Raw genomic sequence first — 15,495 nt, 5'->3', positions numbered from 1 at the left:
ACGTACGTCTAAAACACTGGAAGCATGCCTTCCGCCACGTAGCTTGATGGATCTTTTTATGCTTGAACATAATACGGCATACTGCCATGTTTCGGGCCCCGGCGAAGTCGATCAGCCTCAGTTCGTTGCCGGACGTTTCATCGTGGAGGCTGAATCTTCCAACGGTAGTTCCAAAGATACCTTGCCCACCCTGGCATTGAAGTCGGCAAGCACGATTTTGATGTCATGGTGGGGGCTCGTATGTGCGCTCCAAGCGCTCATAGAAGAGATCCTTCGATTCCTCATTTTTCCCTTCCGTCGGGGCATGAGCGCAGATGAGCGAGATGTTGAAGAATCTCGCTTTGATGCGCATTGTGGCTAGACGCTCGTCCACTGGGGTAAACGACATTAATCGGCGACGGAGTCTCTCCCACCACAAATCCAACACCAAATTTGCGCTCCTTTACATGGCAGCTGTAGTAGACGTGGCAAGGCCCCAGACATTGCTTGCCTTGCCCCGTCCAACGCATTTCTTGGATGGTGATGATGTCAGCTTTTGTCCTCACGAGGACATCAACTAGCCGGGCAGGGGCACCTTCCCCATCAAGGGTCCGGACATGCCAGGTGCATGCCCTCAAATCGTAGTCCTTTAAACGTTTGCCGTGGTCGTCATCATAAGGGGGGTCTCATCCGAAGCTTTGTTTCTTTTCTTCACTGAAAGTGGTTTTTACGTGGCGGGTCCCAAAACCAGCGCTCAACCCATTGCTGGGAGGGGGGTGGTTTCACCTCCAAATACACGTTTATATAGCGAGCCGCTTGCTCCACGACAGACACCCGCTTGCAGCGCACCTACTGGTGAACAGCCGCTGCAGACTTCAGTGAGCCCTTAAACCGAATAAGTCGGAGTGGTCCCACCGAAGCTCCCTCTCTTTCTGCCATGACCCAAGGCTCCACTCGGATTGGTTACCGCATCTCGCACATGGGTTTCTCACGTTGCCCAGAGTGCGCGAACGAGGAGGCAAGAGTAGGGATTGAGTATAGCCGTGCAACTGTTACTGCATACCCAGCACAACGACTATACCTACGGTGACCATATTTATCGGAGCCGAATACGGGACAAATAATTATTTTGCTAATTTTTTCCACTAAAGCCAACAGATCTTAAAACCTTCTTCAGTCAGCCCTGAAACAGCATCTTTATAAAAACATCACAAATTTTTAGAATATTTTTCTCGAGAGTTTTAACCCGCAAAATTTGTTACAAAAAAAATCGTTAAAGTCTAATATAATAAAGTTTGAAGTAGCTATGACTTACCGTTAATTTTTGGCATTTTTGTGGTTCGCATTTTTTATATAAAGTAAGTATGTTCGACAATTTTTTGGTAGGGAAGCAAATGAGCAGCACCTTGCACTTGCACTTTATTATACTCAATTTTAATGAGCTAAAAACTGTAAACCAAAATTTTCTCTAAAGATTCTGATTAAAAGGTTTTAAATTTTGGTGGTTTCACAGTTTTGTACAATGTCTGAAACTGGGATTTATACCCCATTGCACTCCAGGACATATACATGCATAAAATAAGATAAGGTTGGTCTTATACAGACAAACTTTGGAAAATCAAATGGCGGCTTCTTAGTTTGCTCTGATGTGGTTACGTTAAGTTTCGCGCAAGGTTGCATATTGCAGAGAACTTATAACAGAGAATGTTAATTTAATGAGAAGGCGCAAATGTTAAGTAACATTTTTTCAAGTACTAATTAGAAGATCTATAATTCTATGGTGAAGTGAGAAATTTGTAGCAAATTTACATATATTTGCTGCCGTTGGTGATACATATTTGCAAATTTACGCAGCTAGCTTATGAGTTCTGTGGTGCATGCTGCAAAAATGTGGCTTGCTTTTTGCCAATTTTTTGCGCTAATTCAAAAACTAGTGGAAAGGGTGGTATTTTTTTATTTATTAAATTTTATTTTTTTGTTGTTGTTTATTAAAACATATATCGCTAGCTTAGAGTGAAAAGTTGCTAAGTCCTATTTTAAAAATTTTACAGGAGAGGAAACAAAAAAATTCGTATAGCCATTTTCTTCAAGCATTTCGCAAAACGTTGAATACAACATATTGGCTGTTTAAAGGAAAGCAAAACTCCATATAGGGATTCGAACTTTATTCAAAGATTTCTTGCTATGTATTTTGGCCTTATCGGACTTTTCGGCACTTCTTTTAGACTTAGAAAATTTTCCTTTCATTGAATTTAAACGAGAATAAATAGTACGAAATACCTTTATCCTTTTCGGCACAATACATTTTTAACTTCTCTAGCCTCCCGTATAAATATATGAGTTGTCATAAAAAGTGGACTTAGCAACTTTTCAATCTAAGCTAGGGATATGTACACAAATGCGTGTATAAGTATGTTTGCATATGCAGATCCATCATTCAATGAAAATATTTATACCTACATTTGTAATTCGATTTTTTTTTTGCACCAAAGTAAAAGGTACCAAATAAAAATATGTACATATTATGTATGTAGAAATTTAGGCGAAATAAATTGACTTTTGGAACTTGACAAAATGTTAAAATTTTATTAAAAAAATTAACATAAAAACAAATAAAAATATCCGCTATTACGAAAACAAATTAAAACATTTTACATTGAAAGTATACACAAAACTTAAAATTACACAAGCATTAAAAAATTTCGAGACATTACTATCGATAGTGTCGGCATTTTCGATAGTTTAGGCCACGACCATCGATAGTTTTCCAGCTCTAATGGAAGGCACTGTCAAATAATTTGCGATTCATAATTCAAGTGTTTGGTAAAAAAATATATAGTAGAACTCATCTGCTTTTTGTAAAATTGTCTAAAATATTAAATTAGGCGAGTGCTTAATCTATGTTATATATGGACCACACTAAAAGCTCCTTTTCATATAAAAATTCGTACGTGTCCCACCTGTGACAAACGTTGTACACCCGTGACGGAGGAATTTCGTTTTTTTTATAATAAAGCAATAATTTTTGTTGTAGTTTTGGCTTTGTTTGTATTAGTGGTTCTTTGTTTTATTATAAGACATCCAGTTCACACAGAAAAGTGAAAGAAATTCGCAGAGTTTCCGTAGAATATATCTGCTCCAAAACGCAATTAAAACGCATTTTCAGTACCTATTCATCCTAGTAAATAAACCAAAAAATTTTTGTACCCATATTGTTATTCTACATAGCGCTGATTTTTTAAAATAATTTTTTCAATTAATCATATCTTTAAAATTTCAAAGCCCTTTGAAAAAAAATCCTGACGTCAGAGTATAAAATTAAAAACGCTGTTTACTATATCTTTCGTGTGTTTTGATTTTTTTGTCAGTGAAATCAAATGATCTTAAAAAATGTAATTTATTTTATTAATCAGAAAACTGATTGATTATAAAGCTGAATAATTGCTGATATATATATTTTTATTTAAAAACAGAAGAAAAAAATTATAAGTGGCAGATATTTCGACAAGTAAATATGAACAAATAAAATTCAAAATTAAAATACATATGATTGAAAATTAAAAATGTATACATACATACGCCCATGCATAAGTCGTATGTACATATTAACAACGCGCATGCGTGCGTATGTATGCAAATGCACATAATCTTAAATAATTAACCACTTCTAATCACTAAACAAAAATCTACAAACATCAAAACGAAATACTTCTGCACATACATACAAATACTACAACTAGAAACATACAGACGCCACGTTTACTTTTCCCCGAACTCCCGCTTCTTTCGAGCGAGAAATTCATTCATAAAAGCAAAAACTTCCATTCATAAAGTCGCGCGCACCTCGCACACTTGCCCCGCTGCAAACATGAGCCGTCCTCAAGTTGATTTTCGTCGCGGCGTTGACAAAATCTAAAAATCTCAAATTTTGTCAACCACGGCGCCGATCGGAAAAGTCGCAACAGTGTACAAAATCCCCCTTCCCTTTGCTCACTTCAGTTGTCTAAAACAAAATATTATTTCTGCGCGTTACAGAAAACGGGCAACAATGCCGACAAGTGCGCAGAATCCCTTCACTTTCGTTTCCCCCGCCTGGCCAAGAATTCTTCCTCTTCTTCAACTTTTTCACAATCCGCAGAAAAAGCCAAAAAATCAATTTTGATCATAAATTATTATTTTATTTCATTTTATAAATATATAAAAAACTACCGCATCTAGCCGGACTCGAACCCACACCATATCGGCAAAGCATCATCATCGCTTCGCCTCTACCAACTATGCCACAGCACAACTTGAATACTTGACATCTTACAAGCTAGATGTCCTCTTCAAAATGCAAGTATGAATTCAAATATTTTTTCTTTTTCGTTGACATATATACATCTACGTACCAAAGGATATATGTGCGTACTTGTAATTTTTGCTTATACGAACACACGAAATTGACCTGAAAAACCTACCAAAACCTATCAAAATTTTATCAAAAATCAAGTTAGCTTTTATAAATTTTTTTTTTTATTATATGCCTTTATTTAATCATAAGTATGTTATGAACCATAATTAAAAGAATTAAACTCATTATAATGATATGAAAAAAGTGCAAATATGTAAACCATTTTAAAAATTTTAAATTACATAAAAAGAACAGGAAAAAAATATACTTAAATTATGGGATTTAAAAAATCCTGAAATAATAAAAGAAAAAAAAACCTGAAATCTTAAAAAGAAAAAAACTGAAATGAAACAATCAAAACCTGAAATTTTAAAAAGAACCCATATTTTATTTTATTACTTTATTTAATTTAGGTTTTTATTTTTTATATTATTTTATTTTATTTTATTAGTATGTTTAATTTAATTTTACTAGATTTTAATTTATTTTATTACTATTTTTTAATTTTATTTTATTAGTTTATTTCGTATTATTTTATTTTACTAGTTTATTTAATTTAATTTGATTAATTTATTTTATTAGTTTATTTAATTTCATAATTTTATTTTATTAGTTTATCTAATTTAATTTGATTATTTTATATTATTAGTTAATTTTATTATTTATTTTTATTTAATTTAATTATTCTATTTTATTTTACTACTTTATTTTATTTAATTTTACCTGATTATATTTTATTTAATTTGATTTTTTTTATATCATAAAAATGTGCGTTCATAGTTATAAACAGGGACGGAAAGTAATCATATTTTTTTAAATTTTAACCAAAAAATCAACAAGTTATAATCGACATATTTTCTACTGGAATTTATAAAGGTTTTTTTATTTTTAGAGTTCAACCAATAAAGATTTCATAGATTTAATAATTAATACTTGCGTTTTATTTTTTCCCTCAAAATAAAAATTATTATTAAACGATTTTTATTTTTTGATAAAAAATAGTGATTATTTTATGATTTTTATTTTTTCGCTCAAAGATAAAAATTATTGAGTTTTATTTTTCACTTAAGAGTAATGATTATTCAAAAAACTCAAAATATCATTTTATGAGGTAGCGACCCTTTAATAAAAGGAATAAGTACCGAAATTTTTAATAATAATTACCTATAACTAATTATTATTTTTAAGCAAAAAAAAAATAAAGTAATGATTAAATGCTTATTTGGTTTTATAAATCCATATTTTGGTACGAATGGATAAAAGGCTTGATGCCAGTAGTGTCCAGTCAGAAACTCTGATCTTTGCCACAAATGTACAATCATATATTTTTTTAATTAACTTAATTTTTTTTTTAATATTTACATGAAGTGTTAATTGAAAAGTGTGTGACTTCAAAATTTACTTTTCATAAAACGACAACCGCGCGCTTACAAGATCTTTTCGTTTTAACAACTGTGGACGTTAGTTGACTTGCTTTCATTTTCCCCTTCCCCATTTTTTTTACAATTTTTGCGCATTTCTACTTTTAACAAAATCTAGAAATAGCTAAATTACATTTTTGGTATTTTTTTTACCATTTCTCCGCTTTTCTTATAAAAAATCTAAAAATAGCCAATTTTCATTTTAGCCTAACGGTATATCGCAAGAGCAAAGCAAAAAGGTGAAAAATTTCATATCTTTCTGTGGTAAAAAATTTTGTTTGGTGAACTCTCGCATCAAATATTTATTTTGGTGAACTCCCGCATCTCAAACCTTTCAGAATTTAGTAGTACTAAAAAAATTTAACATTAACATTTGCTCCTTCTCATTTCATTAACATTACTTACATGGTTTATTTCGATGTTTTTTTCTGAGGCAAATAGGGTTCTATTTGTATTATAAATCTAGATATGTATCTATATATAATCGTACAGAGACAATTTACTTTCGAATTAAGGTTCTGGATCTGAAACTTTGCACAAACATTTCAGATTTAAGAATCATTAGATGTACATATTTGCACGGAAAGATTTTTAAAATTTTACATTGAGCAATTTTAAAATCTAAATCTGAATCTCACACACGCATTCTCATTTTCACCAATTTTGAACAATTTCATTTCTTTATTTTCAATTTTGTATAGTTTTAAAATGCTGGAAAACTTAAAAAAAACCTGGCGGGCGAACTAAGGGAACGGTATAGTATTTTAAACTCTCGATAAATATGCGTTTCAGAGAATCTGGTTATTTCAGTTTAAGATTAGTGCCACACCAGATTATTTTGCGAGATTTAGCCGATTGGGTATTTGAACCTCAGACTGGTGTAATTAATCAAAACCACGTGAAGGATCGATCCATTTCGCGTCCGCAAAATAAGCACTGTACGATAGTTAATAAAGAAATGGTTAATATGTTGTCCGGAGTAGATATGGCGTCGATATCTACTGCCGTTTCTGAATATCCACAGGAGCAAGTAGAAGTAGGGGAGTTGCACCTCATGACTTGATACAAAGGGCTGGTTTCTCCAACTCAACTTATCTTAGTTAAGTCAATTTTTTGACTTAGCCAAGAATAAGCTGTATAAAACTTAGGCTAACTTTTGACTTAAGTCCAAAAAGTGGCTAAACTAAGTTAAGTTGAGTTGGAGAAACCAGCCCTAAAAGTTAGAGCAGTTGTGATGCTAATCCGCAACCTAAATATATACATATGAAGGGTTAGTTAATGGTCTCGCCTAATAGTTAAAGAATTATGGCCTTATTCATAAAAAATATAGTAGCCTTAAAGAGCTTTATAAATTGACGTTTTCATACATTTTTCAATTTATAAACCTTTTATAAAGCTACTTTATTTTTTATGAATAAGGCCATTGCAATATATCTAATTGTTTGGATGCAGCAATAGCAATACGTACATATAAAGGCTTAGTTAATAGACATTAAACATGTGATTCACAAGGGAAACGAATTATACTATCCCATATAAATTAGCAGTCCAGCGAATCCACACTTGCTTTCGTATTTAAACGTTCGCAATAACAATAAATAAATCTCAAGGTCAGACCCTAGCAAGAGGATTGCTTTACGCATGGCGTATTGAGTAGAGTACGGTCTTGCCCAAATACCAAGTTAAAGTTAACTACCAAAATCAATGCATGTGGTTTTTAGAATAAAGAAATATGCAGATTTTCAGACCACGGAGCACCCCGATTTTCGGGGATTAATACTAGTCCTAATTATTGAAAAGTAATGAAATGCGCGCAATTACCATATAAATAAATTTACAAAACTCACCTGTGAAAGCTTTCTGACGGAGCTATTTGGTTTTGTCGCCATTGTCGCGACAATTTTGTCAGAGTGACCATTGTCAGCACAATATTCCATGTTATCACTGTCGTTTTCCAAAAATTTTCACAGTTTCCTACAAACGTATATGAAACAGGAACAATGTCGCCGACAATTCTGGCAGTGAAATTTTATAGAAAAATCGACAATTGTCGCACCTGTCACTTTTATGAATAGGCCCCTGGCAACCTGTAAGGGTTGAATTTGGCTGAAATTTATACATTTATCCACCAAAGTCGTTTGATAAAGTGAAAACCACTTGCAATACCCCAGGCATACGCGGCACCCAGACAGACAGACAGACTTAGGGCGTGTGTGAATCGGTAACAAAGTTCTATGGGGAAAGCTGTTGAATAATATTTTTACTATGGTGAGACAATTTTGCCAATCTGCTGTGTGAAATGAAATTTTTTTTGACAGCAGTAAATTTTTGATAACCGCAGATTTATTCGGAATAAACTATTACAAATTGAAGTGAAATTAATATTTTATTTCATCAATTTAAGCATTTGATTTACGAAAAATTACACACATCATCAATCTTTGCGATTGTCAAAATTTTCTATGCATTTGTCAAAAATTTCACTAGCCTCATGAGCTACTGAAATTTTATTCACCTCATAGTTGTCAAAAATTTACTTGCCGCAAACTTTGTTTTACCGATTCACACACGCCCTTAGAGCCATTTCAACAATATTAGAGTGGACTCTCTGCCCATGTGCCAACGTGTAACAAAACATTCGTATCATTTGACGCGAATGCGCATGTCGAATGCGAAAGTGTAATATTATTGGAATCATTCGCATAACGAAAGCAAATGCAAATATTCGCAATATCAGCAATATCCCTGATTCAGAAGGACCGCGGCGAAAATCAAAATTCGCCAGTAACACCACCTTGTATAATTTCGTTCAAGGCGAATTTAGATTACAACAACAACAACCACATATATTTTGTATTGCGGGTGTTATGTAAAATCTCAATTCGCCCCAAAGTTTACATGTGTTTTGTTTTTGCTTTAGATGGGTGTGGTGTCAAATCAGTAAAAGCAAAAACAAAATACGTGTAAGGCGAAGAAATCCGCTGATCATACAACACCACCTTGTATAAATTCTTGATTTCGTTTTGCTATATTCTTTATTTCGTACATTTGACAGTTCCACATTACAATTTTTGCTTCTATGAGATATTGTGGTGTTATAATTTATATTTTATTCCAAAATAATGGATTTAACAACTAAATTACAAATTTCTGGCAGGAGTGCAAGTGGTTTATAGATTTTTTTGTGTTTCAGTGTTTTAATTAGCGTGAAGAAAGCGTAAACGCAATTGTTTTTTACCATTTTCTAGGGGAGGTGGTCTCAGCGTGGTAAGAGCGTAAGAACAAGGGAGAGCTGCTAGTTTCTGCTAGTTTTTTGGGTTAGGAAACGCTTTCCAGCAGAAATTAGTGATAATTATCTGTTAAGAAAGAGAGCTAATTTGTGACAATTATCTATTACTTACGCTGCGCTTACATAAGACAATTTGAGACAAGACAATTGGAATATGTATTAGTTGTGAAATTGCTGTGTAAAGCAGGCGCCCAGACAATTATAAAGACAATACATTTTTCAGCAACCGCCGTTAGTGTTGTTTGGCTTGAATTTCATATTATTTACTAAAATATCCAAACACAAACAACTTTTTCATAATTCTGCGATTTTTGCGATTTTATCCTGCCTCTTTTCCCAAATTAACCAAGACGTGAGGGTGTGAGTGTATTAGTGAAAAAGTGTGAATTTATTGCTATTGTCTTGGTAAAATTGTCTCATGTAAACGTCGGTGTTGCTGAAGCCAGCGATCCCACGCCCAAATTTCCAAAACGCTCGTTTATGTATTGAGATGTTTGAAATAACTGGTGTTTATATTTATCCATTAGTTACAAGTGCTTTACAGATATTACAATAGTACTTACTTTAGTATTTTCAGGGATCTATCTGGATTTTATTAAATAATGTAGAATTTCTCACGCTCCTTGTAAGAGTAAAGGCAGAAAGGAAAGAAAACGTATTGTCAAAAACATACTCAAGAAAACCTATCATTTGCTGTCACAGGGTGGCACATCGCAGTTAGGGTGCTGCCGTATCTTTCTTAACACTCCCCCCAGGTATATCCTTCGGATCTACCTCATCTTGCGAAGCACTAATGGAAAGTACGGCAAGTCTCGTGGCAGGCCTTTCGTAGATACCAGCGCTAGTCTTAACAAAGGCGCTTCTTACCTGCCCGTCGGAGCCCTTCCTTACGGAGATTACCCGACCCCTAGGCCAGCAGTTTCTGGGCCCGTTGGGATCGATTATGTAGACGACGTCCCCTTCCTCAATAGGCTTCACGTTTTCGAACCATTTGGTTCGTCGCGTTATCACGGGTAGGTACTCACGCAACCAGCGCCTCCAGAATCTATCAGCCAGTTGTTGCGCGCATCGCCAACCTTTGCGCAATTCAGCTGCACCGTCGACAAACTCTACTAAGGGTTTCATGCCGCTCGAGCTCCCTAACAGGAAGTGGTTCGGTGTGAGAGCCTCGGCGTCGCAGTGATCGAGTGGTATGTAGGTGAGCGGTCGAGAGTTTATGACCGCCTCAATCTCTATTAGGGCACCGCGCAGTAGCTCTTCGGAAGGACGTTGTGACTGTAATATCCTTGGGAGGATGTCCTTTACCGAGCGGACGAGCCGTTCCCAGGCTCCGCCCATGTGGGGCGACGCTGGCGGTATAAACTTCCACTTCATGGTGGAGTTCGTAAATGTCCTCACGAGTTTTTCCTTATCCATCGTATTGAAAGCGTTAATTAGTTCCCGATGTGTAGCCTTGAAGTTGGTAGCGTTGTCACTCCAAAATTCGTGTGGTACTCCACGCCGGGCCATGAAACTCCGAATGGCGAGAATACATGAGTCGGCGGACAACGAGTATGCTATCTCTAAGTGTACCGCTCTCGTTGTGAGGCATGTTAAGAGAACGCCATACCTTTTTTCGGTGCTCCTACGTACAGCGATCAATATTGGCCCGAAGTAATCGACTCCCACGTACGTAAATGGCCGAGTAAAGGGGGTCACTCTAGACGCGGGTAGAACGCCCATCTTCGGAGGGCGTGGAACAGCACTGCGATGCCGACAAACTGGACATTCACGGCGTATCGTGCTTACGACTGTGCGTAGTCGGGGAATCCAAAAGGTCTGGCGTATTTCATTCACAACTGTCTCAGAGCTTCCGTGAAAATACTTGATATGATAGTCTGAAACAATAAGTCGAGTTATGTTGTGGCTTTTCGGCAATATGACTGGATCTTCCTGTCCTGGCAGATTGACTCTACCACAAAGCCGAAGCAATGACGCATCATCGAGATACGGTGAGAGCCTGTATATAGAGCTCGTACGAGCGACCGGTTTTCCTTTGCGGAGCAAGGCGATCTCGTCGGCAAACGCGTCAAATTGGGCTTCCCTCCAAAGAAGTATTTCGGCGTGCTTAAGATCTTCTTGTTCTACTAGTTGCGGACACATTCGGCTTCCTTTGCGATAGAGCTTCCAGATGCGGACGCTTAGTAAAACAGTTGCCGTTGCTCGCAGGAGACGACACCATCGGGAGAAGCGTTCATGAATTGACAAGAACCTTTGAGGCTGGTGCGCCGCATCGTGGTGACCTACGTACTTCGCTCTAAGTTCTTCGACGGTTGTCTGGGTGCCTTCTGTATCGTTCGGCCAGTGGCTGCGTGCGAGTTTTAAGAACTGTGGTCCTTTGAACCAACGGCTTTGATTTGAAAAGTCAGGTACTGTTTGCCACTTTGTAGCATCGTCTGCCACATTCTCCGCTGAAGGAATCCATCGCCAATCACTCACGTCAGTTAGCTCTAAAATTTCGCTGACTCTAAAGGCCACAAATTGGGAGTAACGCCGGTGGTCAGAGCGAATCCATGCCAGCACAGTGCGACAGTCGGTCCAGAATGTTTGCCGTCTGATGGGGAGCGTATGTGAGGTGAGAACGCCTGTCGCCAATCGGGCGCCTATGACGGCAGCCTGAAGCTCCAGTCGGGGAATGGAAAGCATCTTTACAGGTGCCACCTTCACCTTGCTGCCTATTAGAGTACAGTTTACGACATCACCCCGAGTATGGCGAAAATAACATGTGGCAGCGTAGGCGTTTTCGCTGGCGTCCACGAACACGTGCATCTCTAGCTCGGACTCGTGACCCAAGTTTTGGAAGTAGCATCGCGGTATCCGCAAACCTTCTACCCTGGGGAGTAGGTGAACCCATTTCTGCCAGCTGGAGTAGTGTTCGTCGGGAACGCTGTCGTCCCAGCCGCAGCCGGAGCGCCAAACGTCCTGAAAAATTACTTTGGCGTATATAACGTAGAAATTGAGAAGTCCCAAGGGATCAAAAATGCTCATGACAACGCTTAATACTTCCCTCTTGGTTGGACGATGGTCGCCGCGCAGCAGTTCCCCAATTTTGTGATGCTGGGCGAGTCGGAACGTGAAACAGTCCTCCTTGGTGAGCCACCACAGGCCCAAAACCTTTTCAACTGGTACTTCTTGAGGGGTGTCGAGGCTTCTTTCGGAGTCAATAGCGTTAACTTGCAGTGCGTTAAGTACTTCCTCGGAGTTTGATCGCCAGTTTCTGATGTGAAATCCACCTTTGCTATGAATGAAACTGACGTTGCTAACAAGCTGAATAGCCTCCTCTACCGTATCTACACTGTCGAGCATATCGTCAACGTAGTGGTTTTTAACGATGCTTTCGACGGCTCTCGGATAACGACTGTGGAATTCGTTCGCATTTAGGTTCTTTACGTATTGCGCACTACTGGGTGAACAGGTGGCCCCGAAAGTCATGACGGACATTACGAATACTGAAGGTTTGCTATCTCCTGGCTCGAGCCAAACAAAGCGCTGATAGTTTTGGTCCTCGGATCGGATTCGGACCTGATGATACATCTCCTCTATGTCGCCACTCACCGCTATCGCTCGCTGACGGAATCTCCACAAGACGGACACCAGGCACGTTAACTGATCGGGTCCTTTTAAAAGCATAGAATTGAGAGATATGCCCTTGGTTTTTGCGGCCGCATCCCACACGAGGCGGACCTTTCCTGGTTTGTGTGGGTTATACACGGGAAAAATCGGCAGATACCAGCACCCTTTGTCCAGTAGCGACTCAACTGGCAAAGGTTTGGCGTATCCTTTGGTTACATAAGCTGCGATCTTAGACGACAAGATCTCGGCGAGCTCCGGATATCGCTTTAGTTTCGCTTGTAAGCATTGAGCTCTCCGCAAGGCAGTCGGGAGGCTATCAGGAAGTGTGATGTCAGAGTGTCTCCAGAGCAGGCCGGTCTCGAAACGGCCTTGGATGCGCTTTGTCGTCGCCTTAAGTTGTTCGACAGCTTGTTGGTCATCTTTCGACATCAGACTGGCCGATTTACATTTAATGTCGACATTATCAAGGCAGACGTACTCTTCGACAGCCTTTAGCAACTCAGCGTTGGCAGCGGCGTCGCAGTCGCAGCTGTGGAACGCATGATAGGCAGCGGGTTGAGGCTGCTTAACAAGAACTCCTTTCAGTGTCCATCCTAGGCGTGTCTTTTCCGCTACCGGCTCGTTGTGTGAGCCCTCGCGGGAACGTAGACTTAGGCCTAGTCGGCTGTTGTTCAGGCCTATTAGTAGCTTGGGTATGGCATCTTCATAGGAGGACAACGGTAGGCCTCTAAGATGCGAAAATCTAGCTTGAAGCCCTTTAACATCGAGCGTCTGCAACGGCAGTTCGAGCCCTTTCACAGTGCGCACATCCTTCAAAACGAAGCGCCTTTTTGCATTGGCACCGGAAATTCCCAACTCGAGCACTTGGGAGTCCTCTTCATAGCGATGGGTGTTTGCAGTCCATTTCAGGCATAAAGGTTGCGAAGTGCCCTTCAGATTCAGCCTCTCTTGTAGCTCGGCATCCATTAGCGTAAGTGAAGATCCATCATCGAAGAAAGCGTAAGTTTGAAGTTTGATATTATTCCCATGGAGTTTTACTGGCAACACCCGAAATAGGATCGAATCGGCGTCACTGCTATGCGCGTTTAACATTAGGTTAGCAAGTGGTGGGCTAACCACATCATGAGGATATTTGTGCAGTAATTGATGGTGGATTGAAGAGCAACCGTCTATACCGCAGGTGGCAGTAGACTGGCAGTTGAACTTATTATGCGCCTTTAAACAGCGACGACATAACGTATGCGCGCGCACCAATTGCCACCGCGCAGCCCTGTCCGCGCTTCTAAACTGATGACAGCTTCCAACCGAACTACACTCGCCGTGACAAACAATACATGCGACCCTTTTCCCAGTTCCGACATTATTTGCGTGTGCATTTAAATATCCTCGTTTGGTAGAAGTTCTGGGGGCGACGCTTGGCACGAGAATGCTATTCGCCCCTTGAGCAAACTGAAATAGCCATTCACCGAAACTTTCGAGATTTGAGGAAGTCAACTGCAATTTGTGCATGCCCCAAAAGGCGGCGAGCAATCCTGGCAGCTTGCCAACCAACTCTTGTTCCAACTCGGGATTGTTAAGGTGGCAGACCATGTTTGAAGCTTTCATTGTTGCGCAGATGTTTTGCACCTCCAAGGCCAAATCTACGAGAGCCTCAAGGCGGTTTTCTTTTACTGCTGGTATTTCTCGAATTCGTGCCAGGAGCACGGCAATAATAAGTTCGGGACGTCCGAATTTCATTCGTAGTGTGTCGAGTATTTGTGGGACGCAGGACGCGTGTAAGAGCAAGTTTCTTACTGCGTTCCGTGCCGCTCCTTCTAACGCCTGACGTAAGCGCAATAAGTTTTCACCCTCCGAAAATCCACATAGTTCGGTGGTCTGTTGATATGTGGCCAGAAACAGGGGCCATTCTTCAGGTTTCCCGTTGAACTTAGGCAGCTCTTTACAAACACCATTGCGCGCAGCAATTTGATTTTTGGTTAGGCAGCGTTGATCGGGTGGCCGTGACAAAGTCTGCCCTGCCAGTTGTGGTTGAGACTCTGTTGGCGCTGGCACACGCTCGGGTACCAATTTCGGTAGCCAAGTCATACCGACTGCGGGCCCGGCATGTGTCTGCACCTGCTGTTCAAGGGTAGAGAACTTCTCTTGCAACGAAGTGATTTGGTTTTGCATATTGTTGTCAGCTGCTGACTCATTTGGCCGCAGAGGAGTAGCAGAAATACCGCCATGGTCACGGTGCCGGATGTCTTCACCTTTATTCGGTGGCCCTGAGGTGGGCAAGGTGTGCCCAGTGCCATTCAACCACTTTTGAACTGCGATAGTGTCCAAACCTTCATCTAGGTCTGAACATTCGTCTTCGGTTTCTACTTGTTGCAGAAGCTTTTTACGCCGATCAAGTAGAGCTTCCCTTTGACGCAGGATCCGCTCCTCTTCTTCGATTAGTGATGCTTCTGCACGGAGCCGTCGGGCTCTTGCCGATTTACTCCAGGACTACTCCGACTCGACGTACCACCTTGTCCGGTTGCGGCTGTAGGTGATGGATGGGTCGCCTCTTGTGGCGTGAGTGCGCAGGCAGCGCCTTCCTCATGGCTGACCGTAATTTGCCGACCCTGCTTGCCTTCAGTCGCCTGGTTAGGGAGGGCAACACCAGCGCCAGCCTTTTGTTTTTCCGCCCCAGTCGTCGTACTGCGTGAAGATGTAGAGCAATCTGAACAGCGCCAGTCCACGTTTTCGATGGAGGCCGTAACGCCAGCACATCGAAAGTGATACCATTGATCGCATACATCACAGCAAACCATTTGCGA

Source organism: Rhagoletis pomonella, unplaced genomic scaffold (genome assembly GCF_013731165.1).
Source record: "Rhagoletis pomonella isolate Grant_MI unplaced genomic scaffold, Rhpom_1.0 Rhpom_scaffold_00002, whole genome shotgun sequence".
NCBI lineage: Eukaryota > Metazoa > Arthropoda > Insecta > Diptera > Tephritidae > Rhagoletis > Rhagoletis pomonella.
Note: the sequence above shows the minus strand (reverse complement) of the source record.